The 27,104-nt window shown below is 36.4% G+C and overlaps 1 protein-coding gene across 2 annotated transcripts in view; it reads left to right on the forward strand.

Moving 5' to 3' along the window:
* The window catches only part of OLFM3 (olfactomedin 3), a 218,221-nt gene that overhangs the window by 9,153 nt on the left and 181,964 nt on the right, over positions 1-27,104 (forward strand). The gene's annotated exons all lie outside the window — the stretch shown is intronic.

Genomic DNA, 27,104 nt, shown 5'->3' on the forward strand with positions numbered 1-27,104 from the left:
CTGGGATGCTACAACTTTAATACTCTGGTGAATTACTTTCTGTGTTTTATGCTACTTGGTAGCAAAATATATCCTCTTATTCTTTCATATGTGCATACTTTCCAATTTATTTGCATCGTATTATAATTCTAAATAGTAACATGAACTTATTGTTTTGACTATTTTTATTTGATGAATCAGTATATTACCTTTACTTTTCCATCTCATTTTGGGAACTGAGTTTTTTGTTTTTGTTTTTATTAAGGATCTAAAATACTCTGTTGAAATTATTCTTTTATACATATTTTATAATAGTACCATTGAAATAAAAACAATATTGGTTCCATATATGTATTACATTAATATATGAGCACACTACCACCATAGAGAATAGTTTCTAATGACTACAAGCAAATAGAAATATAGTAGAGTTACAGTTCTCTGAACTTCCAAATCTGATCAGAAATTCAAAATGTTCATCATTAACTTTGTAGGTTAAAATGCTCTGAAAAAAATTGTCAGTAATAAAGTTGTTTAAACAATACAAATAAACAGCTATCTAGATAACCCCAGAGGGAGGGCATAAATTAAATAGACATTTCTTTTTATTTTTCCACCTAACCTGAAGGTAATGAAGAAGCATTATCCCATGATGATTTAAATAGGATTACTAGAGGGACCAATTCCAGATGGTAGGATTTCTTCAACTAGAGAATCAGTATTGAAAATGATGATTCACTGGCGCCAAAATGTCATTGCTGAAATATTGCCTTACACAAGGCTACATAACTTCTGGGGATGGTCTGTGTCTATGGCTGCTCTGGGAATTGTTCAAGTGGAATTAGTATCAGTGGTGAGTATTTTTATGCCTCCATATGTTCTGTGCCATTGTGACTGTATCTTAGTGCATATCATTGTAGTGCAAAACAAACTAAAATATTATCTGACCAAGACCCAATGAAGACTTTTTAATATGTTTGTTATTTATTTAATACTATAGACATTCTATTCTTCACACTGGGTTGAGTGCTAGACAAAGACAGGAAATAAAATTACTCTAGTTATATCTTAAAGTACTCTATGGATAAGGAGGAGGAAATGTGTAGAATTATGAAGCTTATGCCAAGAAGTAGATGTTGGAATATAATGACGCAAACTGGGCAGAAGATATTTGAAAGTAATCAATCGAATGGAACAAATCAATAATTTATGGTGTCCTTCATTTTTTTTCATTGGTGCCAAACATCATCATTTTCCTGTCAGTCAAAGCAAGAAAAGATTCCAAGTCTAAATATGTGTCCTGAAACAAAAAGTGAAATAGGACTTCAAGTAGTGATGGAAGAAGTTCTAAGTGAATTTATCTGTAGCATGGTGGTGAGCACATTCAAAAATACTTAAAAAAAAGAAGTTGAGGGAAGGTATTTGTTTATACATCAAGGCAGATTTGAAGCCATTACAGTTATGTATATGTTTGCCAATATATTTTAACTATTTCAGCTGGAGTTTGAGTCAGAATTAACTGGATGGCAGTGGATACACACACACACATATACATGTACATATACGTATATATTTGGTACCCACACCACACATGCACATAACGATTAGACCAAAAAATCAAACTGCTGCCATCAAGTCAATTCTGACTCACAGCAACTCTATTAAAAAAAAAAAAAAACTTGCCATTTTGAGTTGATTCCAACTCATAGTGACCCTATAGGACAGAATAGCCCTGCCCCATAGGGTTTCCAGGGAGTGCCTGGTGGATTTTAACTGCTAGCCTTTGGATTAGCAGCCATAGCTCTTAACCACTACGCCACAACAATTTCCAGCAGGACAGGGTAAAACTGCCGTTTAGGGTTTCTAAGGTTGTAATCTTGATGCAGGCAGGCTGCCACATGTTTTTTCCTGCAGAGCTGCTGGTGGGTTCAAACCATCGATCTTTCAGTTAGCAGTGAGCACTTTATCACTGGGCAACCAGAGCTCTTTCCATAATGATTGCCTTCATTAATTTGAGACCCGGTAATTCTTTTATTCCCAACTTTTGGCATTTGTTTAAAAAAAAAAAAAAAGTCTCCTTAATTCAACTGATTTTTTGTATCTCCTAGTCAGAGGAAATAGAAGAAAACATCCTTAAGCTCCTTTTCCTTTCTTTAATTGCATCTTAGGCTTCCAGAGAGAGAGGCAATAGAAATTTGATTGTATTTTGTCCATTTATGCATAAATCATTTCTATTGGAAAATGAATTCTTTTCCTCTAGTAAGAGACAAAAATGAAAAAAATATTATTTTAACATATAAAATGAGAACAAAGAGAGACATCACACCAACAGGTGCAAAGCACACACTAATTATGAAATTGACAAGTTCATGTTTTTTGAACACAGTACTAAATTAAGAGTTAGAAAAGCTGGAGCCTAGTTTCAGCTCTGCAATTAGCTGGTTTTATGGCCTTGGGCAACTCACTAAATTTTTTTTGGTTTCCATTTCTTCTGTACAAAATATTCTTTTTTTGATGGGTCATTCTAAATTGAGGTACATTAATCCCCAAAAATGTAGTTCATCACTCCTTCCTTCTTCTCACAGCCTCCCAAATTGTTAAAACAAATGATAAAATCTAGGCTTCTTTTACTTTTTGCTGAAAATCATAGTTATATTATGTTACCAAGAAAATTACAGCCATTTGGTAGCATATGGATAGTATCAAACAGCAGATAAATGTAAAAAATATATAAACTAATTTCACATCCCAGCCATTACCACGTTTGCAGTTGTTTTGTGTTCTTCCCATTCTTTAGCTTTTGAAGATTTAATGGAAAGATAAATAAGTGAACACCGATGTTTTTCTACTGTCTTTATTTTACAACAAAGTAAAGAGAGTCTTCACGTTATAAGGAAATGGAGGCCATCAATTTCAAATCTGCCTGAAAGGCAGAATCTCCTTCATAACATAATTGATTGATGGTTGCTTAGCTACTGTCCATATGTTTCTAGTGTTGGGGAGTGGGACAATATTCCAGGGATCAGGTTCATTTTAATAAGAAATAATTATTAGAAAGTTTCTTTATAAATTGAGTAATAACTTCCAATGGTATTTTTTACTGATGTCTCGTGATTTTGTTTGGTTAAATATAATAAGAAAAAAAGTCTATTGACCAGAATAATGCCCTCCCAAAGATGTCCATGTCCTAATCCCAGACCCTGTGAATATGTGACCACACATGGCTAAAGAATTTGCTGATATGACTACATTAAGGATCTTGAGGCGGAAAGATGATCCTGGATTACCCAGTGGGTCCAGTGTAATCACGAAGGTACTTATAAGAAGAAGGTGGGGGACTCAGAGTCGGAAAAAAGGTGATGTGATGACAGAAGCAGAGATTGGAGCGATGCGCTTCGAAGATGGAGGAAGGGCCTCCAAGCCAAGGAGTGCGGACTACCTCTAAAAGCTGGAAAGCCACAAAAACAGATTCTCTCCTTGAGACTTCAGAAAGGACTACAGCCTTGGGAATACATTGATTTTAACCTTGTAAGACTCATTTTAGACTTTTTTCATTCAGAATTGTAAGATAATAAATTTACGTTTTTTTAAGCTAAGTTTGTGGTGAATTGCTAGCTCAGCAGTAGGAAACTAACACATTGGCCTACATGATAGACATGACTGTAGAAAAACAAAATGTAAGTCAGACAAATAATGCTATACAGCACACTTGTGAATATTAAGATTAGAAAGATTATGGACATGAATTTACACAGAGGGACCTAAAAATTATAAATGGAGTTAGAAAATAAAAAAATGAAAATGACTTATTGAAGAAGATGCTAATTAGATTAAACATAGTTCTAATTTAATTACATGATAGGTTTTTTCTTTTCCTTGATGCTTATAAAAAACAAAGTGAGTTTTTTCTTTGTTTTGATAGGTAAAATCTGCCTGTAGAATCTCACCCTCAGTCTATTAAAAATGAAATAAATGTCATTTCATTGCCAGCATTCATTTCATTTCATTGTCGTTGTTAGGTGCTGTTCAGTCGATATATGACTCCTAGCGACCCCATGTGACAGAGTAGAACTGCCCCATAGGGCTTTCTAGGCTGTAATGTTCATGGGAGGATATAGTCAGGTCTTTTTTCCTGCAGAGCAGCTGGGTGAGTTCAAACTGCCAACCTTTTGGTTAGCAGCCAAGTGCTTAACCTTTGTACCATCACTGAACTTTTAAAGGCACTTGATGCCAAACTCTTTAAATTGGCTTTCTAATCTACCATTTTGGCAATGAAAATACAAATAAATGGGCTGCCTATGATTCAATATGATGACTTCACCTTTCTCCTCTCCTTCTTCCTCCTCTTCTTCTCCATCAGCCAAAATTTGATCTACCAAGCGCATTTTAAAGTTTTCATATGAAATCAATTTTGTTTAAAAAACCATTACATATTACACAATAAATGCCTGTTAAACATATGACAGTTTAGTGATGGTCCCCGTTGTCAGGTTTGCTTATTTAATTTTAAATAACTGAGATTCGCTTTTAGTTTAAGGAAAACGTGATGTGAAGAAAATCATTAGTTCATAAGTGAATGCTTCTCAACCATCTTGATTATCATATGTGATAGAATAGGCTATTGGCATTCCTATCATAATTTTTTTTTCCAACAAATACTCATGCTTAGCACTATTCTAGGAGTTGAAGATAAAACTTTTTTAAAAAAAAAGTATAGTCACTACTTTCAAAAAACCCTTAATATTTTATACTGGAGGATCCATACATGTATAGTATTAATTGTAGTACGTGTGATATGTCCGATAGCAGAGACTTGTATAGAGCACAAGCAGAATATAAAAGATGGGCATCTACCTCAGACTGGGGAATAAGAAAATTTCCTGGAGGAGGTGATGCTCAGGGGAAGATCAGGTAAACAATGATAAAAGGGCATTTATCCCAGCAAAAGACAACCACGTATATCATGTCACATAGATGTGAAAGTGCATGTGAGGCACTGACGAACCTGTTTATGTGACTTGAGTTCTTTTGCTCCTAATTATATGGGAAGCAGGAGAAGCTGATGCAGATGGAAAAGAAAGAAATCTATTGGTGGCATTAAAATATTAGAAAAATGAATGCCCAAAGTGTCTAAGACTTGACCTGTACCAGATTAAAAATATTTCTGGAATGGAGTTGTCAGAATTCCAAGCAACAAAATGATAAAACAAACAAAACACAATGTATATTTATTACTATCTTTTTATCTACATGCTACCATCTGTTACCTACCCATCCATTCGTCTGTCATCAATATTTATCTACCTAGCTAACTTTGTGACCAGCTATTTTAATCTCCAAAACATAAACTACTGAGAAAGATACCAACACACATCTTTCCCTATATCTCTATGATACCACTTCAATTGTCCAGGCTTTGTTCATATCATGCTGATTGGGTCCGCATGACAGTGGTGATTGATGAGAGCATTGTGGATGCTATTGCCACCATCATACATGAAAATTACTATTATTATTCAGTTATTAAAATTATTCTCAGGCCTTTGACAGCAAGTCTGTTGCTGCGGTGGCTTCCTCCAAATAAATGACCTTTTACTATATTTTCATCTGGTTACAAGATGATTCCTACTTGGTTAAATTAGCTTGCAATTTGGTATTAACTAAAACTTTAGTAACTGCATGCTGATTTCAAATTCTATTGGCCAACTATTTATTTTTTCATGATTAAAAGTTTTTGCATCATTGGATAAGAGTTCTTTCTCCTATTTTATTTTTTGCTTCCCTTCCCTTCTTTTTTTTCCTTGCCTCCTTCCACTCTTTCCTTCTATTAATTCAAAACACAGAAAAAAAAGAAAAAAAAAAAAAACCTCTATTATAATGTCAAAATTTAGGTTCAAAATTTCAAACCATGTAAATGTGTTGGATGTTATAGAAAGATAACACAAGATTAGTGTGAACCTGCTATAGAAGTTTGGAGCCAATCAACAATTATATGACATCCATATTATCAAGGTCTCAAGGATAAATATTTTCAATGTACTTTTAGAATGGATGTCATGTACCTAGTAGTATCTAGGTTGTAGGGATATAGCAGTGACCAACAAGACAAAAACTATTGCCCTCACAGAGGTTATGGTCGAGTTAAAAACAAACAATAAACAAATAAACCCCGAAAATGTATAGTGTGAGATGGTAATACATTACATGAAAGGGAAAACAAAACAGATGAGGAGAGGCAGTAGCATATAGTGTGGTGGGGGCAAGCAGTCAGAATAGGCCTTTCAGTAAATATGATACTTGAACAAAGACAGGAAGTAGGTGAGGAAATGAGCCATGTGGATCTCTAGAAGAAAAGAGTGCCATGTGAAAAAAAAAAAAACCTCAAGTAAAATTCAATAAAACAAGAGTGCATGCAATGCTTGAGAGAAGTCAAGGAGGCTAGAAAACTTTAAGTGGAATAAGAAAGGAGACTTGTGGGAAATGAGATCAGTGAGTAAGCAGGAGCTCAGATTATATGGATCCCTGAAGGAAGTTTTAAGGACTCTGAGTGAATGAGGACGATATTTGTGGGTTTCAAGCATAGATGTGACATGATATATTTATACTTTGAAAAGGCCACTTTGGCTGGTGTGTGAAGATCTACTTTTGGTGGGAAGGAAAGAGATAGGGCGATGAGTTGAGATAAAACAACTAGGTAAGCGTTGATGATGGCTAACAGAATTTGCCAGTGAATGAGAAGTTGAGTCTGAAACAAAGGAGTCATGGATGACTTCAAAATTTTTGGCTTGAGCAAATGGTAGGAGTTACATTTAGCAAGACGAGAAACATTGATAAGGAAATTAGGAGTTCAATTTTGGACGTAGTAAGTTTGAAATATCTCTTAGGCATCCAGATGGATTTGTTGAGTAGGTAGTTGGTATTTGGAGTTCAGGAATGAGGCCTTGACTACACATATAATCTGGGGAGTCATCAATATATAGAAAATATTTAAGCCCATGAAACTGGATCACGAAGAGAGTACTTGCATATGTTGTAGTAATCTGAACACTAAGCCTCCAATATTTAGAGGTAAGAAGATGAGGAGAAACTAATATAAGTGACTGAGAAAAAAAAAAAGCCATGAATTAGGAGGAAAAGTGGGAGCTGAAATTGTCCTGAAAACAACATAAAGAAGGTGTTTTAAGGAGTAAAATTTCTTTATGATATGTTCCATCTGCATCAAGTAATAAATGAAAATTGATAATGGTCTTTAGAATTGGGAATCATCGGTGACTTTGGCAAATGTTTTCAAGAGAATGATGGGGGCAGAATTCTCATTCTAAAGGACTCAAGAAAGCATGAGAGAGGAGCAATTGGAGACAACAAACATACACAAGACTGCTGAGGATCATTTCTATGAAGAGAAGAGAGAAACGGAATATACCTAGAAGTGAATATGCCATCAGGAGAGGTCTGTTTTCATTGATGTCTAAAATGGGCGGAATAACACCATGTTATAATGCTGACTGGAATAATCTATGAGAGGTTAATTTTAAATAGGAAAGCAGAATTCTACTAACAGCTTAGAAGACACAGCATATGTTTACTAATTGTGGTGGCAATGGAGACAGGCGTATGGGAGCCCATAGAAGCTCTCTTGTAATTGTATCCATCTTCTCTGTAAAATAGGAAGCATGGTCGTCAGCTGAGACGACGAGTTGTTGGTTGAGAAAAAGAAAGAATAACAATTAGGAGAAAGAAAGACAGCTTTTCTGCTGCCAGGCTCAGTGATAGGGGAGTGTGGCAAAGGCAACAGCCTCAACTTGAAAGTGCTTTAGGGGAAGTACCCGACTTCACTAAAAAGAAAACGGTAAAGGAAATTTTCAGAGAAGTGATTAGGCACAAGAGAATGTCACCTAAGATTGATTGTGAGTTTCTCTCATGTTGCCGTTTACATTAAATTGGTAATGAATCTTACCAACCAACCCGTTGCCACTGAGTCGATTCTGACTCATAGTGACACTATATGACAGAGTAAAACTGCCCCATGGAGTTTCCAAGGAGCAGCTGGTGGATTCAGACTGCTGAACTTTTTGGTTAGCAGAGTTCTTAATCATTGTGCCTCTGGGGGCCCTCCCCTGGAACTAGTTTTTGTTTTTTTTTCCCCACCGAATTTGAAAAGCTTTAGCCAGACCAATTCTCTCCTGATGTGGAAAGTCTACAAAGCCATGCACTAGTTGGAGGGTATCCAACGTAGATTATAATAGAAAGTGGGCCAAATTTGCCCTAGATAGTCACATCATACTCAAGGGAAAACTCAACCATTAAGTCTTGAAAGTGGATACGAAAATAACCAGCAAAGAAGAGCAGGAACTATAGCAGGTAAGAGTGTATATTTTAACCATACTGGGTCAGAGCGCTGAAAATTCCTTTGGAAAATATTTAAAGCAATATAAAGAAGTTGTGCCATTGACTGATAAAGAGACTATTAGCTCCAACATTGCGATTGTCCCACTCTAAGAGAATATGTTATTTCAGTCCCACCAAACGTATACACGAAAATTGGGTTTGCTTTTTTTTCCTTCCATAAATCCTCAGATCAAAAATAAAATCTGATTTTAATGTACTATGTTAATGGAAATAAAACTGTAGTTTGCTATATATAGCAACTTATTTCTGCTCTAGCATATGCCCGGGGAGAACGAACCTCACATATGGCTCTAAATCTATTATACAATGTCTTTCTAATTACCCAACAAACATACAAGAGAGAAAATGTTGAGTCTAGCTTTCTGTGACTAAAGCAAGAAAACAAACAAACAAAAGATCTACGTGACATCCTTCTCATTTCCCTTGGCTATGGGATGACATTCTAATAGAATAAAAAGAGTGTGTAAAGGAATGTTGATGTTGGACTGAAAATCTGGAAATGGCAAACTGAAAGCAGTGCTTTATGTGTGCATATGTGTGTTTCCGTATGAAAATACAAGAGCTTGCTTTGGTAGCTATTACAGAGTAAAATATCAGCAATCAAAATTAATTACACGTTCTGGAAAAAATAAGTGAACAGCATGAATTATCAAATATTTTAAATGCAACTTCATTATTTACAAATCACATAGTAATTCAAGTTAATCCTACAAATTTTATTCAAGATCTTACCTAGTAGAGATGTTTAGAACTCATTTTTCCAAATTACTTTATTAATTAAATGAACATATGTGATTTATAATAATTTTCTTGATTTATAGTCACCTGAAAATTCTGTTTGCACTTTCTTAAAAAAAAAAGTATATATATATTTATTTTACTTGCTTCATTTTTCTTTTAACACAATTTTATCATTAACATCTGCCACAATTACTACATGGTACAATTGAAGGGAAATGGCCATAAATAACTTTGGTTGTTTTAATCATGTTATTGTTGTTGTCGTTAGGTGCTCTTGAGTTAATTCCGATTCACAGCGACTCTATGCACAACAGAAGGAAACAGTGCCTGGTCCTGCGCCATCCTCACAATTGTTGCTGTGCTTGTGCCCATTGTTGCGGCCACTGTGTCAATCCATCTCATTGAGAGACTCCCTCTTTTTCATGGACCCTTTCTACTTTACCAAGCATGGTGTCCTTCTCCAGTGACTGATCCCTCCTGATAACATGTCCAAAGTATATGAGACGTATTCTCGCCATCCTTGCTTCTAAGGAGCATTCTGCCATCCTTGCTTCTAAGGAGCATTCTGTTGTACTTCTTCCAAGACAGATTTGTTCATTCTTTTGGCAGTCCATGGCATATTCAATATTCTTTGCCAACACCACAATTCAAAGGTGTCAATTCTTCTTAAGTTTTCCTTATTCATTGTCCAGCTTTCACATGCATGTGGGGCAATTGAAAACATCATGGCTTGGGTCAGGCACACATTAGTCCTCAAGGTGACATCTTTGCTTTTAAACACTTTAGAGAGGTCTTTTGCAGCCGATTTACTGCTGCTTCCAGGCATGTTGATTGTGGATCCAAGTAAAATGAAACCCTTGACAACTTCAATTTTTTCTCTGTTCATCATGATGTTGCTTATTGGTCCAGTTGTGAGGATTTTTGTTTTCTTTATGTTAAGGTGTTACTTCTCCCTAAGTCTCACATGTATCAGTACTAAATGGAAAAAAAAAAAAACCCAAAAACCTACCTATTGGAATTATGTGCGGTTTGAAACATTGAGTCCAACTGCTTAGCATTTAGTAAGTGCTAAATAAATAGCAACTTATTTCCTAGTAAATTAGTGCTTAAAAAGTAATGCTTGTAGGGTATGTCCTAATTCTTAACTAATGTACTTTAAAACCTGTAAAACATGGCATTGCTCATTCAGTTCATCTTATCCAATTTTACATGATTCCTAGTATGTTTTGAGAGAAGGACAAAGTAAAGCATGTTTTCCTTCCATAAACTACCTGCTCCCAGCCCCACCCTCATAAAGCAGACTGTGTTTAGATTATCTTTTGAAACAGTGGTGTTAAAGTGTTTATATTTAGAGGACCAAAGGAGAAGTAAGAAATCAACAAAGGCCTTTCAAAACAGAAAAAGCTTTGTCTGTGGTGGTACACCAAAGGCCCAATTATTAAAAAAAAAAAAAAGATAAGTGATGATATGCCATTTGGGTTGACAAATAATGGGTGGAAGGAAGTGATTTAAAAAGTTCTATCTTTAATCACGTATAGATTATCTCTAAGCTCTTGAACATCAGTTAGTGCTATCGAATATACTTTTGCATAAAGCAGAATTGGACTAGTGAATGATGCCCAAGTTCTTTCCAATTTTGAGATCATCTATCAATTCAACCAATCTTTGTTAAGCACATGTTCAGTTCAGTCTCCCAGATGATGTGATTTTAATTCGTTCCAATTCTCCAATTCTCTATGTTCTGTTTATACTCATGCTCCATTTTATATTTCTCTAGAATCGTAGTAAGTGCTTAAGAAAAAGAAAATACAAACAGATATAAATTTCGGTTGACTTGGTCCCAGTTCTTTAGCTAAGTGGAATATCTCAAAGACCCCAAAGATTAATTAAAGACGCTCAGAGCAGCATAAAATCAGTTAGCTGATCATTAGAGAACTTCTCCCGTTACAGTGAAAATGTTGAAAACAAGGAAAGGGTTGGCCAAAACCCCTAAGTGAATAGTATTAAATTACAAATCATTTAAAACTATTCCATTTTAATAAAGGGTGCTAATTCTACCCCACTACAATTTTTAATGGAAACCCTGGTGGCTTAGTGGTTAAGAGCTACGTCTGCTAACCAAAAGGTCAGCAGTTCAAATCCACCAGGTGCTCCTTGGAAACCCCATGGGGCAGCTCTACTCTGTCCTTTAGGGTCGCTATGGGTTGGAATTGACTCGACGGCAATGGGTGTTCTGTGTGTTACAATTTTTAATACATATAGTTTGTATAACTGCCATTGAGATTGTCAGGGAGTAAAACTTCAAGTTTACTGTTACTCAATATTACTGAAAGTGTTTTTGACAGCATGGAAAGTTGTTTAAATATAATATTATGTCAAACCAGATTTTCCATCAGTTAGGGATGTATGCAGCAACAGCTTCCCCTACCCCCAGTATATTGCTCTTACTAAAGCATACTTCACTATCAGGCCAAACAAGTTTGTGAAATGAATGTATAAAGATGGGAAGAATGGGAAAGTTATCTTTCTTGGGGTCCAGCATATGGCAAAGCCTTCAATTTTTTTTTGATTTGGGGATTGTATCAAAACCCATTGCTGTCAAGTCTTTGAGTCTGACCAAGACATGCCACTTATTTGATGTGTGCCTTTGAGAAACTATTTGACTTCTACAAGACTTAGTTTATTTATGCATAATTTTAGGGTAAAATGAAGCCTATCTCATAGGATTATTGTGGGAGGTATATAAGATAATATTTTCTGGCACAGAAGGACAGACAGACCTAAAGACACTGACACCAATGTTAGCCTCATAGCTAGTCCTATTAATGATATTAGTATTTTTGCTGGTGTGTTGTCTCTGTTTAGGTTAGAAGTTATGTAACTCCTCTCCATTTATACTCCTGTGAGGTGGAAAAGGTGTGAGTGCAACTAGAAATGAGCAAGAGTGTCCAATTCTGGGCATTTGTCCAGTGACCAGATGGTAACTTTAGTCCACCTGGATCCATGTAATTCTCCTGCAGATAACAGCAGATCAGAGTTCCTCGTGTGGGATTTTAACACAAAAAGAAGTAATTTGAAATTATCTAATTACAAAAGACTAATAAAAAATGAAACCAACATAAAGCACTGATTACATATTGTCTATATTGTGTCTTAGTGTTGTTTTGGGGGACTTTGTGTCTTAATCTGATGTTCTTTTTTGTCCTCTCCTTATAATAATTTTTCAAAGAATTTGAAATGCCCCGTTGGAATTTAATAATGACCACTTAACTACAACTACGCTTGTGTTACTCTTGCGGTAAATCCTTAAAAGCTTTGTTTTCTTTCCTCCTGCACTTCCTGTCCTACATTGTTCTTTTATGCTTCTGCTTTCTGTTTTTTCTTTTCATGTTCTTTTTAACTCTCTTTATATATGTTACACTGCTCTCTATGTTGACTGAATGTTCTCTCCTGGAGATAGCACTCTCAGTCTAAGGAATTGACATTCTATGGGCCTCCTCTGACTTTTGCTATCTCTTTCTGACAATGTCTTTCTGTATGGAAATAGCCATCTCTTAAGACACCATTGTACTACTTGTTGTGTTTCAAACATTAACAATAAGTGATTTACATTTTCTCTGGCAGTGGTGATCTGTAATGCCAAATGACATTTTGTTGTCTACAATGGGGATATTTCTATCCTCAAGAAACATTGATATCTTGGCAGGAAAATTGGCTGTAAGAAAGCCACGAGAAGAGCTGTCCCCTTAAGAAACAAACTATTTCAGATAGTTTTTTGGATTCTTCTACCTACAGAAAAAAATGGCATATTTCAAAATCTGAAAACCCTTTTTAAAGGTTTTTATTTTATTTTTAATGTCTACAAGATGTTGCTTGTGTTTCTGTACAGGTAAAAGCATCAGTGCACCGATAATTAGCTTTAATACCTTTTTAAAACCGAAAGCCATTGAGCTTGAAAGTTTGCTCTGTAGGATTAGATGAAAGCAGTATCTTAAAGAACAAACCAAAAAAAAAAAAGGAAAAACAGAAGCAGAATAATCAATTGACAAAATAAGTTCTTATCACATGGATAAAATAAACTTTGTGACATCTTCACAACGGCGTAGCTAAAGGTATGAAAGGAGAACCACTGTTGCAATGGCCAAAAATAAAGAAGGTAAGGATACAGCTGGTACAACTGAGATGTTTAAACCCTCGAGGACCTCAGTGACTATGAAATTATAGAACTAAAAGATGATACCAAAATATTTACAGCCTGGTTATGGGTAATAAAAACAATTAGCTATAAGCAGATTGAGTTTAAACAATTTTCTTTGTGTGGAAATACTCAAATCCCTAGAATACCCATTTATCCACTTATTAAATCATGCATTCATGCACTAATTTATTCTGCAAACTGTTAATGAATAAAATGATAGTAACAGGTAATGAAGTACAAAACATAGACCCAACAGTAGGTGAAAATACCTGAGCAACAATTACTACTTTTGACAGATATTTTATGAGCACTTAACATGTTATTTGTTAGTGGTATAGAAGTTATGAAAATAAGAAGGGCTGACTAGATGCATGCAACATAATCTGGGTCTTGAAGCTGAGCAGAAAGGAATTCAGCAAGTGAACCAAAAACCTTGGAGGGTAGCTATCTTTTGTAATGGTGTATGATTTCAAAAGCCATGGGAAAACATTAAAGCAAAACATGTGTATTTTCCACCTGTTCATCTTCCCAAAACTTTCAATAATACCAAATATTCTTTAGAATAAAATTTAACATTACATGTTAGACTCTTCACTCTGCAACCTTATTTTACTTTCTTGTCCCGCCTGATATTTTTTACTGTAGCCCTACTAAAGAATAAACTGTTCCCAAATCATCTATACCTTTCTATGTCTCTATTCCTTTGCTTTATGCTATTTATTTTTTTCTATACCTATCTTTCTGCTCTTTAGCTCTAAAAGCCTACTGATCCTTCATGATGTCACTCAGTTATTCTTTTCTCCTACAGGAAGAATTAACTTTCTTGTGCGTAGTCCCATAACACTTCATTTTTATTTCTCCTATAGTATTTAAACAGCCTAATCTTTGAGTCATTTGTGTATGTGTTAGAGTCCCTCATGAACTGAAGACCAGTAATTCAGTCTTCTTTATTTTTGCAACTTCCCCAGGAGAAACACACAGAAAGCACTCAATAAATGCTGGTTGAAGGAATTAAGACTGATAGATTTGTAAAACAACTTTCTGCGGTACATGTAGCGTGAGTTCAATAACCCAAGCAGCTTACTCTCTGAGAGAGGGGTCTAAGCTTTTCAGCAGAGAAATGATTTTAGAAAAGGGTTAAGTTTGTAAAGTAGAATGTAGCTTTTCCAAGAGTAAATAAAGAAAACCTTGATTTTATAGTGTAGATCTTTAATATAAGGCACACAGCCTTGGGAGTCAGAGCACTGATGTTTAGCCTTGAGTCCACACCCTAGTCTAAGTCAGTTACCCTTGCCAAGTTCTTTCTACCTCAATGCTCTCATGTGAAAATTGAAGGGGTTGGGCTCAATCATTTCTGAAAAGTGTGGTAGACCAGCATCTTAAAGTCTAAGCTCAAAAATTAGCCAATGAAAAATAATAGACATTTCAGCCAAACAAGATAATTCACTGGAAATACTATTGATCAAGAAGAAAAAGACCAGTGTTTTTAATGTCATGATCAATGCACAAATTTTCAGTTTTTTACTATTGAAATGCACAAAGCTTAGCAGAGCCTACAGCATTATCGTAAAGATATTTGGTATTCACAAAAGGACAATTCTCAGCATAAACTGAGTTTTTTAAAAACGTTCTGGATATAACACAGGGCTGTCCTCTAACAGGACAGAAACACTTGATCTGCCCAAGAAGCGGTGTCACAGTGAAATTACTTTCTCCAGGAAAGCTGAAAGTAGTAAAACTAACTGTCAAGTACTTGAAATAGATTGAACAATGAACTTAAAAAGTAGGAGTTATGCCACACTGTTATAAATCTTCAAGGGGTGAAAAATCTCATTAAAAAAATAATTTACTCAACTATGAATAAGTAAGTTGACTTTAAAAAAACTTAAAGTCAAATTTGGGAGAAAGAAGTATGTACATATATATATTAAAATTCTTAAATCAAAGCAAAATTAGTCTATCAGTCTATTTAGTACATTAACTCCTTGAAAGAAAGATACTCCTTTATTTGTCTTTAGAACAAATGTTCCCCATACTCCTAACAACTTGCTTGAAACTATATAAATTAAAAATAATCTGACCAAATTGATATTTACTGTCAACTCTAGTACCTGAACTATAGTGTTATCTTGTCTATCTTCAGGTCACAATAAAGGCTCGTCCGATGGGGCCTCGAAAACAATCTTAATATTGAAAACCACACTAGACCACTCCAATTGAATCACTTACTCATTTCAACTGAACAAGCATTTACATTGAATAAAGACGAAGTTCTGTTTCACTTCAACCACAAAGTTTCCTGAACTTCATTTTGGCGTTCCTGCGTCCTTGTAAATCATTAAGAATGCAGTCCGGCAGCAAAGATCTGGCAATGGGTGGGGCTATTTCCTAATTTGCAACAAGAAAATTATCATATCAAAAAGGAAAAAAAAGGACTATGACCTGAAAATGTAGCTTTAGCCTTGGGAAGTCTTCATAACCATTTTCTGCATAAATAATCATTTTGCTGTTTGCAAAAAAGAGCTGATAAGAAAAACCTAGGACCATCCTAAATCCTAATGCTGGAAAAAATCCTTCCTCTCCCTAATCCCACATTCAGGCAACTGCCTATCCCTGTCATTTCTGCACCAGTAGTATGATTTAAATATGTCCTTCACCCCAATTACCTTATCACTGCTAAATCAGGGCCTTATCGCCTCTCATCAGGATCCCTCCCCATGTTATTCTGCCTTTCAAACTCCAGCCCATGTTTCATTTTGGTTCTTTGTCTCTATGCTTCCTGGTTTTGCCCTACTTCCCTGCCACCCTTCCTAAAATTCTACTAATCAACAAATCCTTGATAAAGTCATCATCCTTTAAAAACTACAGTCATCTCCAAGAATGTTTAAGAGCTATTGCTTTTTCTTCACACGTTAGAGAAATTTATTTGATCATCTAACAATCTTCCTATCAGACTAAAGTCATTGAGAGATTGGACCCATTTGATACAGGAGGAGGAATAGCTAATCTGGGAAATGTGAGAACTCAGTAGCGGGGTAGGAGTTAGATTTACCTTTGCCTTTCCACATCTGTGGTCTTAACACAGCAGGGGTACATGGAATGTTGGTGAGACATATGTGGAGAAGGAAGTTTTCAAGAAGCTTTAAGGGAGTTTTAAAACCTCCAACTGTTTTTTTCCAAAAATAAGAGAGGAGGTCCTCTTTCATCTCATTAAGTTTCTTTTACTGAGAAACACCTTGCCCCCAAGATACAAAATTGAGGTTAGTTCTACACATCACCTATGTTACAGCTTAAGTATGGTTCTGGGGGTTAGTGGGAAAACCGAAGCTCCCTTTGGAACATTACTTCTATGAGAGCTATGTTTTCTGAGTTCCAGACAACTAACTTGGAAATCTCTAGAAATGCAATTCTTTATAACGTGGTGTTTTCATTTATATGAGTAAATTAACACGAAAGGGATGTCATAAGACCATTTAAGCTGGTGCCAAATGTATAATGTAGTTAGAGGACCTATGACGTCATAGGAATAGGGGATTTTTAAAGTATGTGAAATTGCACAAAGTTATAAATCTTCCTTTCCAGTATGAAGCTCACTGCGTTGAGGCAGGATGGCAGGCCACTCATTTTGTTGCCTTTGCTGCCTTATTGAAATGAAGACATCACAGAACTACTGTCAAGTGAATGAAATTACCTGATAGGCTGGTTTAAAGCTGAAATTTGAAATATGCAAAAGAAGAGGCTAAGGGCCCTCTTGTTATGCTTGACCAAAAAGCAAAAAGCAAATAACCTTTAATAAAAAAAGATCTATAGTGTAAGGGAAGAGGAAGATGGCAGATACTGGAAGCTGAAAGGAAGTGTGTTGTGAAGGACGATCAACATACAACACCCAAACAACTTTCTGTAAAGGAAAAATAGATTTGTCAAGTTTCTCAGGGTATATCAGGATATGGAAGCACAGCCTAAGAGTGGAGAAGGGGGCCTGTTCCTCAATTAGTGTAACTGCTGTAACACTATTCCCAAGACACCTTCTTTCTCTGCTGAGAAGTTCTCTTATTTTCAGGAACAGATAGTATGCATTCCTCTTGTCCACTTTTGTTTCCTCTTTTCCATTGGATAGCAAGCAAATGAGAAGGCAGAACCATGGATCCAAAGAGGGAACCTGTATGTAGTGGTTAACAGAACCCTCTATTGCCAGTCCTTGACAACTGCCTTTTTGACTGTTAAATAAGGGAAAAAGAAATTTCTATCTTATTTAAGCCACTATTTTTTTGTTTTTTATTTGTGTTTTGGTTTGTTTGGGCTTTTTTTTTTATTGTTTTTTTGGCACAGAAACTTAGACTGTTCTCTAACACAGGAAAGAGGGGCCAAATCATGTTTAGCTACAGAGACCATGATGTTTGGGTATTTCTGTGAGTGAAGAGGGGAGCTGCTGTTGTTTGATGCCATCAGGTTGGTTCCAACTCCTAGCGACCCTATGTACGACAGATCGAAATACTGCCCAGTCCTGCACCATCCTCACAATTGGTGCTATGCTTGAACCCATTGTTGCAGCCATGCGTCAATCCATTTTGTTGAGGGTCTTCCTTTCTTTCGTTGACCCTATACTTTATTAAGCATGATGTCCTTCTCCATGGGCTGGTCCCTTCTGATAACATGTCCAAAGTATGTGAGACAAAATCTTGCGCCCTCCTCACTTCTAAGGAACACTCTGGCTATACTTCTTCCAAGACAGATTTGTTCATTCTGGCAGCCTACTGTATATTCAATATTCTTTGCCAACACTGTAATTCAAAGGTGTCAATTCTTCGGTCTTCCTTATTCATTGCCCAGCTCCCAGAAATCGTTAAAAGTTTTAAAATAGGGAAGAAATTTAAGAAGTCGATACCAGTAAATTGTTGGACTAGAACTTAGAGATACAAAAAAAAAAGAAAATTAATGAGTGATTTGAATATAGGTGGCTATTGAAATTCTGGGATATATACATATTAGATCCTAAAATGTAGTATAGAGGAAGAAAAGGTGAAGGTCAGCGCACAGCCTGGAGGAGTGCCAATATGAATGGCAATTGATGGACATTAATAAGGAAAAACGACAGGGAAGGAATAGCCAGAGAGATAGAGAAATAAGATGCTAAATAAATAACCAGATTTGCTCTAATTTTCCCAGTAAGCTTTCAAAATACTTCCTCTCTGAGAGCTTATATTTTACTTATTTTTATATGTGAGTTTAATCTAATTATCAAAAATAAGAAGTACATTAAATTGAAACTAGATGAACAATGAAAGAAAAAATGTACTTGAAATATACATGAAGCCCTCAAATCTCAGAAGTTCAACTTTCAAGATTAAGTCCTCATATCACTGTATTAACTGGAAATGTGAGAACACCAAGCCAAAATCTCAGGATGCTTTGCTAAGTGTAAAATAGAATGTCAGGGCTGACTCTCCGTTTCCTTGCTCTAATTGGTTTTCTGCCGTCTTTTGCCTTTTCTCTATGCAGATCAGCACATCACATAAAAATATTTTTTCCCACAAACTAAATCTTTTACCTTTTAGTAAATGGATGCCTATCTATCAGTCTTGGAAGGAAAGACAGCAAATTCAAACAAGGACACTTTAATGAAGGTGTTGCCGCATGAAAACCCCAGGTTTGGCTCATCGTGACTTGTTACAGCCAATAAACAAAAGGCTGAGGTGGGAGATTAGAAAGATACCTTTATTTCGTTGTACATGGAAAGGGGCAATCAGGGCTGCTGCCTCCAAGACTGCTTACAGGTAGCTGGGGAGGTAGGCTTTTACGGAGAGCAGACAAGGAAATGTAAATTCATCATGAATATTCAGAACTGACCTTCACCAGCTCAGGGCTTGGGGATGACTATGCATTTTCTTTAGAAGAAGGTTCACCCCTCAGGATGGAGGAAGAGTTTGATTTTCTTTCATTAAGATGTTAAATCTCCACCCAGAGGTGGGTCGAGGCCATCTGTGGCCCATTCTGTGGTTATATTGTCAAGGACAATTTCAGAAGAAAAAGCAGCTTATTTGCTTGGTGTAGGAGGATAAACCAGAACACATGTCTCTTAGAAAGGATGGGCTCTAAGGCTGTCTACCTCAAAGGGATTATTTACAAAAGTAGAGCAGATTAAAGAAAAGAGCAAGGGATGATGCATGCCTTGGAACTAGCAGAAGGAGAGAACTAATATTATTACCCCAAGCCTAAAGGGAGAAGAGCAGTTAGCAGTTACCTGAACTGGAGAGACTCATAGCTGTGGAAGTGGTTCACTCAAGGTAAACTAGGAATTTTGGTAAAAGCAGAAAGTCCTGGGAGTAAATATATTGGCTTCACTTTCTGCCTGCCTTCTGATGTCCTACCATTGGCCAAAATCAACCGGAAGTCAAAGATTGCACCCCAACCCCTCAACACATTGCAAGAGCAGAAGGGTGAAGATTAGATCAGGAGGGACTGATTGAAAATGCCTGCTTTTAAGCAGAAATTAAATGGAAATGTTGGTTACAGTGAAGGGAGTACTATAAACAACTACACTGTGTTATTTGAACTCATGATAAAGTAGAGTAAACTGACACCATGAACGCTATCTCAGGCTTTCCCCAGAATGAGACATTTCTGTTCTTGGTTTGATATCCAGTGACTACGCTCTGTATAAAGACACAGGACATCTGGGCTTGTACATGTCTGCCAGATGGTGTGGGATGCTCAGAGATCTGGATAGCTAATTTTACACAATAACGATTTCTAATAGGAGTTTTATATTGAAACCTCTGACACACTTTTACCAGCACTTGTACTGCCAAGTCTGGCTATAATAAATGCGCATGATTTAATAGCTAATTCTCCAGAAATACCACCTTTTTTCTTTGCCTTCCTTCAAAATCTTTGCGCTGTTCAGCAGCTCACATTTGAATTCTATGAGCTTCACCTTTTTTGATCCTTTTCTGCCCCAAAGGGATAGCTCCTATTAGCCTGGGCATATATATATATATATATATATATATATATATATATATATATATAGAACTACTCTGCATTCAATGGGGGGAATTTAGAAGATACTTTTTGCCACAAATAACTAAAGCACTGTTTCCTGAGCCCTGAGGAAATTCCAATTACTGCTTCTGTATTTTCCTGAAGTCCTTTAGTGGCCTTTAGACAATTGCTCCTTTCCCACTAAAAGAGTTGCTGTCCGTCCAATTTTCTCAGCTTTTAAACCTCATCACAATTTAAACAGGTTTTGAATGACCTTCCCACTTGAAGTCAAAATATACATTTAAGTCTCTTGTACTGACTCATCTGCAGTCCCAGAAATACTTCTTTATACTTTACCCCACATGACAAGACACACCCATTGAGAAGTGTGAAAGGAGATACGGCAAAATGCTAGTCTCCTTGTCAGTTTTGCCTTTCATCATACCCAGTTTTCGTTTTCCTCTCTTGACTTCCATCAACTTGTTTAAAATAAAAATATTTCTCTCCTATATTCTGGCATGTTGATGTTTCTGTATTGGATTTTATTTTCTTTCCTGCAAAATTAAATCATTGCTTGTGGAAAGTATCAGATTTCAAGGAGTGGAGAGCAAAATTTCCAGGTCCTTCCCTTCATGGTAAGGAGCTCTGGTGGCACCGTGGTTAAGTACTCAGCCCGCGATTCAAACCCACCAGCTGCTCCATGGGGAAAAAAAGATGTGGCAGTCTGCTCCCTTAAAGATTAAACCAAAAAAACCAAACCCGTTGCCATAGAGTTGATTCAGACTCATAGTGACCCTATAGGACAGAGTAGAACGGCCACATGGTGTTTCCAAGGAGCGGCTGGTGGATTCAAACAGTTGACCTTTTGGTTAGCAGCCATAGCTCTTAACCACTATGCCACCGATGTTCCCCCAGAGCATTAGAAACCCTATGGGCAGTTCTACTCCATCCTATAGGTCCACTTTTCTCATTTTATCATATACTCCAGCAATACTTGAGATTTCCCAACAAGCTCTATCTCGCATGCCCATGCTTTGACACAGTTGCTGTTTTCTTGGCCTAGGTACTGTGGGTCAGAGTAAGGAGGAGTCTAATAGTCAAAATTTCATACATGCTTATGGCATTGAATTTATACACTTTATAATTGTGGATCTCAAGAAACTTTGCATTCTGTATAGCTCTAACTACCCCCCTTCTTTATAAATACAGACCAGTCCCTCCCCCCAATAGAAAAGGTTGTGCTTTCTCAACCGGTGAGAAGGGACTAATAGTAAACTTTTTTATTTAAGTTCAGCAAACACTTCTACACCTACTATAAGAAAACTAGTAACGAGTTGCCATTGAGTGGATTCCAGCTCATGATAATCCCTATATAAAAAGCAGAAATGGTGCTTCAAAAGCAAAATTTTTGTTGATGATCTTGGAGAATTAAAAAAAAAACAACAGGAGTGTTAATAAACAAAAGTGAGGCTGTTGTAGATGTTAGAAAAGAAGTCAAAGAGAGGGGTAAGAAAGGTAAGTAGATAACCCCCTGAGATCTCAGAACTTTCCATACTCCTCAACATATACATTGCTATGTAGTTTTCTTTCAATTTTTTTCTTTTTAAACATAGTATCTCCGAAGCTTTACCTCCTAGGTAAAGTTTTATACCCAGTTTCCTGGATGACTTTATAAGCTATATCTTTCAGTCATGAAAATATTTTGGTTACTTTACCTTGCAGCCTATTAAGAGAATTTGCTTTTTATTATAATGCATGGTCTCTCCTCACTATCTACTGTAAATCTCTATCTCTTCTATTGTACAACACTGCAAGATTATAAATCATAACAACAAGACTAAAGATTTTTTATTACATTGTTCTTTAGTAGTCTGTCAGGGACCAGTGCCACTTCCAAGGGATTTCTGTAGTTGTTTTCTTCTATCTCTAACTCCATTTTATTTACTAGACTGAGATTTTAAAAGGGTTTCTTTTTCAGTGAAAATGTTGTCCAATATTAAGAACAAAGATTTCTTATAGCTTTGTTCCTTTTGATTAACAAAGAAGACTTGACACATGGTCTGTAATAGGTTCTAGGAATCAAGTATAAAATGCAAAATTTAATAGATTGTTAAATGCAGTATTTGTCTTTGTTACTGTAACTTACAAAGACTTCGGTAATTTGGTTTACTGAACTTAACTTCTTCCATTTACAAATTAGATGTAAAAATGAATCTAATTAAAAATTAGTTTCTCTTTTAGCTTCTTTATCAGAAATATATTATTAACTGCTTGAGGAGTTTACAAAAGTTGTTAGTCCTGTAAAAATATACTTCAGAGAATTTGCATTACCCCGCTACCCTTCTTGGCCAGTACTCTCGATGACCCAGGAAAAAGAGTGCTCTGTCAGGCCAACGTAGGAAGACTGTTCTGCTACAATACATCTTCTGTAACTCCAGTAGCTCGTAAAAAAATAAGAGTAATGTTAATATAACAGAAATGTTGTGTTGGTTTATAGGTGATTACTGTAGGCAAGTGGAACTGAAATCATGAGAGTAAAATGATAATGAGCCCCTGTACCCATATCTCCTCCCCAATAAGAAGGACTGCAGCCTTGCTCTGGGTTTGTGGCAGGTTGCACTTACTCCTGTATCCATCTAAACAGCAGCCACAGTGGCTCTGACTTCTGCTTCCGTCTGTATTACCCCAGAGCTCCCAAGTCAACCTTTTTACTCGGTTGTTTTTGGCATTCTAATATCTCATGGCACAGCTTCCAGCTATTGTGAGCTACGTTCCTGGGTTGTCTATGTAATTTTTCAAGGTACCAATTATTGGTTTGTTAATTCTCTGGGTATACAGCTCTCATAGGTTTTAGATGGTTGGGCCCAATCCCATTCTCCCCATAAACTCTTCGTATTTTCAGTACATGGTTTTGTAGATTATAGGGTTTTACAAGAATGTAAGTATCATGTTATAACAGAAACGCCTGTACTTGTTCACCTCTATAGAGAGACTTAGGGGTATCAGACATTGGCGTCATTTGAGTTACATGACTAAGCCTTCTGACCCTGATTCCATTTGCTTAAAACAACTTCTGACAATTACTGCTCAGTCCAATGTAAATATCCAATCCATTTGTCACCTTTCTCATGGGAAAATTGTAAATTTTCATTTTTATTATGTATCTCAATCTCTTGTGAGTTTGGTTAACATGTATCAGCAATCCCCACCTTAGTCAAGTCTTAGCATTAATAAGATTGAGTTTCTGAGTTTAACAAAACGAAAGACAATATTCTGAACCCAAAGAAATTTAACAGAGATTAATGCCATGTTGTGAGGTCTTGAATTGGCAGCCATTTAGCCTCATCCAAGGTTAATTCACTTTTCCATCTTGCTGTTCATACTTTTTAAATGTCTGCTCTTTTATTACAATAGAGACAGATCTTGATTCCAGCTCCAACTCTAGATTAAAAAAAAAAAATTTTTTTTTTTTTTGATCAGTTAATCTCTCTAGGCCTAATTTTCTGCATTGATGATGCCCGGAAAAGATGATATCTATATAGCTATTACATAGGATTACTGTGACTATTTCATAAGTGTAGGCTAGTGCATGGCTCATAGAAGTGCTTGATGAGGTATACCTGTAATTATTATTATCATCTGAATCATCACCATCATCATGAGCAATGCACCCCAGTGGTGCCAGCCCTTTCCCACTGTTATGCTTCCAAATTCAACAAAATTTTAAAAAATAAACAGAAAAAAAAGGAGAGGGAGGAAAGAATGTATTGGGATTTTAGAAGTATGTGTTTTGGAGGGGTTGGTGCCTATTTAGTTCATCTTTATATTTCCAACATCTAGCATACAGTTAACAGTAAGTAGACTTTTTTTTGGAATATTTCTGAAGAAGAAAGCAGTATACATTTTTATGCCTATATGCGTTGTAGCTTCAGATAGATACAGTTCTTAGGGGGTTCAGTGTACCTCCTAGGACCATCTCGTTGGCAGAAGAGTTAAACTGTCTTATCTAAAAGTGTATTCTAAAGTTAATTAAAAGACTATGCATGTTCTATTCAAGGAAAAAAAAAAAAACTCACTTTTTATTTTTGCCCAAGAATCCATTCTGGTGCTCACACATTTTAGTTAGAACATTTTTTCTATGTCTTCCTCAAATCCCATCTGTGTTGCCTGCTTGGAGACAGCAAACGAGACCACAATCTAAAAATGCAATGATAATAAGCCCATGAGTCCTGAAGAAAACCTAAAATGTATCTAAACTTCATGCTGTGCTAGCCTAAAAATCTACACTGTAATGTTATAGAAATAACCCTAAATTAGTGGAATAACCTTCACTTTACCACTTATAAACTGGATCCAAAGCCAAAACCAAATCCAGTGCTGTCAAGTCGATTCCAACTCATAGCGACCCTATAGGACAGAGTAGAACTGCCCCACAGAGTTTCCAAGGGGCACCTGGCAGATTCAAACTGCCGACCTTTGGTTAGCAGCCCTAGAACTTAACCTCTATGTCACTAGGGTTTCCATAAACTGGATGAATTGGAAAAATCATTTGACCTCTCCGAGCCTATTTACACTGAGTTAAATGAGACCGATAACATCTGTCATGCCTGCCACTTCACAGTGTAGTAAAAAACCACCGAAATGACTTTAGTGGAAAATCCAATACACTATGATGGGCTACATAAATGGTGGTGGTGTTTATAATAATTCTAAAATGGTAATGGTTTTTAAATTTGAAATTTAGCAAAGAAAAAATCCAAGCTAAAAAAAGCATTGGATATAATGAACAGTAATTCAATTTTTAGTATTCAACAAAGCATGTAGTTTTTTTTTTCATCATACTTTTCAAAGTTTCAATGTCTCAAGGAAATTGTGTTGGTTACTGCAGGCTCAAGAATTGGAGGCACAGTAGGTCATCCAAACCACTCACCCATCAATGCATCTGCCTGAATGCAATAGCACCTCTGAAGTTCATTCATTTAACCATATAAATCACTGCCCAATCCCATCCTTGCTGTATCCCTTCCTGCTGCACACTCACACTTTGCTCTGGTGGTCGGTTAGATGCAAGCATTATGCTAGCATCTTGCCTGTCCCCTGGGATATTTGCTGAATTAAACACACTGAGGAAGACTGGATTGGCTAACATTTCTCTAACTTCCATTCTTGCTTCCTTACCATTCCGTGATGTATGATGCCCAGAACTGGTGATTTTTCAACACTCTCTAACCTTTTACGAACCTGCGATGTTATCCTTTCACTTCCTAATTATTCAGCCTCTTCTCAGGGAGACTTCACTTTATGTAACATCTAGTCTTTATAATTTTCTTTAATTTTAAAAAGGAAGAAAGGAAATAGATGTAACTTTAAGTATTAACTATTGCTTAAATTCTGTAGCCATTCATTGGGGCAATAGCTTATCATTCATATTCTTATTTTGCCCATATCTGACAGTAACATCATCAGCAACAACTAGATTTTTAGGCCATGCTTTAAAAGAACTTTGGATTGGATTTTCTGTTTTTATTTATGAATTCCTCTGTGTGGCTAACTGTGCTTTTCATTTGCATTCAGAGTTTGCTACGTAGCTTTCATTCTGTCCCTGTGGTGTTTCTTAATCTACTCGCTTTCTGATCTTCATTGTCTCTGGCATTCTGTTGGAGTAAATTTCAGGTGCATTCAATATAATTGTTCTTCAAACATCTTTCACTTTTCAGCAATCATAACATCAAGTAAAAGGCTTTGCCTACTACATAGAGAGTAGTCATTCAGAGATAATCCCCAGTTCTGGCACTCCAGCTATGAAATCACCTTGCTCTTATCAGGCAGTAATTAGTTCTGGTGCCATCCTTTGAATGCACACCTACATGTCCTTTATTATCAGAAGCACTGGGAGTCTCTACTAGAAACCATGTACTATGATAACCATCATCCCAAGACACTACTCGGACATTCTGCATTGGATGCAATCAGACTGACTAAAACCAGGAAAATTTGCAAAGACATAAGCACAGGCATGAAAAAAGCATGGTTATACAAGAATGAATTTAGTAATTTATCAACCTAATTTTTCTATCATCAGAAAGCTGGTTGAATTACAAAATGCAAGATTATTGGAAAGAAAATTGATGAGTAGTAGCCTCAAAGGCGGAAACCCTGTTAGTATAGTGGTTAAAAGCTACTGCTGCTAACCAGAAGGTCAGCAGTTCAAATCCACCAGGAGCTCCTTGGAAACTCTATGGAGCAGTTCTACCCTGTCCTGTTGGGTCGCTATAGGGTCGCTATGAGTCAGAATCGACTCAAGGGCAACGGGTACGGTATGGAGACTCTCAGAGGTTTCTCCTCCCAGCAATTACAGAGGCAAGAAAGCATCACTCATAGGACAATATTCCTTCCAGAGGCCCTTTTGCTGGTCCTCAATTATACTACACAGCTTAATGTCTCTGAGCATTTACTCATGCTGTTCACTCAACTAAGAATAGCTTTGCTCAATATTCTTTCAGACAAAGCTAAATTTTTGTAATTTCTGCGACACAGTTCTCATCCTTATACTTAGACCCAAGCACTCAACAGAATGATTTACTTTCTTCTAGATGTCCTGATGGCATTTGGTTTATATTATTATGGCACTTAGGGTATGGGTAAGTAAGACAGCATATTTTACACATATATGCTGTCTCTCTAGAAAGACTATGAGCTTTTAGAGAGATGGGATTGTTTTAAACCATCTTTGCATCCCCAAAACTGACAAGGTCTCAAAAATTATTGATATCAATCAATTATAAATAAATTAATC

This window comes from Elephas maximus, chromosome 3 (assembly GCF_024166365.1).
Source record: "Elephas maximus indicus isolate mEleMax1 chromosome 3, mEleMax1 primary haplotype, whole genome shotgun sequence".
Taxonomy (NCBI): Eukaryota; Metazoa; Chordata; class Mammalia; order Proboscidea; family Elephantidae; genus Elephas; species Elephas maximus.